Source organism: Hipposideros armiger, unplaced genomic scaffold, assembly GCF_001890085.2.
Source record: "Hipposideros armiger isolate ML-2016 unplaced genomic scaffold, ASM189008v1 scaffold_833, whole genome shotgun sequence".
Lineage (NCBI taxonomy): Eukaryota > Metazoa > Chordata > Mammalia > Chiroptera > Hipposideridae > Hipposideros > Hipposideros armiger.
In genome coordinates this window covers 584,955-586,401 of record NW_017732183.1, presented here as the reverse complement: position 1 = coordinate 586,401, position 1,447 = coordinate 584,955, and positions in this window count along the sequence as shown.

The window sequence follows — 1,447 nt, the reverse complement described above, 5'->3', positions numbered from 1 at the left end:
AGACTCCCCAACCCTTTGATTCCTCAAGACCCAGCAGGGGTCACCCAGAGGTGCAGTTCCAGGTCTGCGGGGCGGGTGTGGGGAAGAAAGCTGGGGTCCTACTCCCTCTTCTTCCTACCTCTGCTGCAGTTTCTTCTTGCTGCCACATGGTGTCGCTGCGGGGCTGTAGGACCCTCCATGGAGTCCTTCACTGAGGCTCTACCTGCTGAATGCTATGCACAGGCCATCAGGGGATGGTGGTGGGGATCATGTCGCCCTGGGGGCCACTCTGCTCATGCCTAACCCCAGACCCAGGGCACTGGCAGGCCCAGGAGCACAGGTCGGGACCAGTCCAGCCCTCTGCCAAGAGCCATCCTCCCACCAGTACCTTCCTCCCCATAGATCTACCAGAGGTCTGGTTAGATCGCAGCCCTTTTGTCTCCTCTCAGGAGAAAAGGCTTCCCTCAGTGGTGTCTCACAGGATTCCAGGGCCCCCACTCCAACCGAGGGGGGAGTGCCCAGTGAGGACACCCTGGTGTTCTGGAGCCTTCCTTTAGAAAGAAGAATATAATAATAAATTAATTCTATCTCAGGGCACCTGCTACATGGACCCAAGCAGGATGGCTGTCTGTGTGACTGGAGAAATGGCAGGCTGAATTCTACCCCAGATATTTCTCTGTTGGTGTGTGTCAGGGCCTACAATGCTCCCTCTAGGATGCGTTCCTTTGATTCTTAAAAGGGCACTGGTCTTCCAGAGTTCCTTATTTAAAAAACACATTTCCCGACAGCGTCAGGCCTTGGCCCTCTTTCCCGTTTATCTCAGTGGGGATTGGAGCCTTAAAGCAGGAGAGGTTCTAACCTGTTTTGAGTCCTAGAGCCTTTTAAAAATCAGGTGACAGCTTTGGACTGGGTGTTTCCCAAACTGCACGTATGCATATGCACAAAAGTACCGACTGTATTTTCAAGGGCCTCCGAGGTGTACATTGGCTTGAACCTGGACGAGGACCCCTTTCCTTTTAGGCATTAAACCCCGGGGAAGTAGGTGGGCTTGAAGGGACTCCAGAGAAAGCCCGACTCTTGTCTCCTCCGCAGTTCTCCTGAGGGCCTGGTCAGCGAAGGGTACTGCCTTGTTAGCTGCTCTGGGTCTGGGCCTGGGTCGCACACAGCACCTGTCTTGGGAACCCTGCTGGTGAGGGAGGAGGGGCCTCAAACAGGCATCCGGCCTGTGTGCACACGCTGACAACCCGTTCTGGGCTCCAAGGCTTTTGTATTCTCTTAACTCACCATCCCATCTAACTAGCCTAATTTTGACCACCGTTCTTTCCTGTTTGACAGCCTAGTACCCTTGACCTGATCACAGAAATCTTCCGCCCGTCTCCTGCATTCCAACGTTCTGAGTCCTACCCTTTTTGTCTATTTTAGAAAGGCCAGAGGCAGTGGGGAGTCACACTGTGGTGCCCATTCTGTG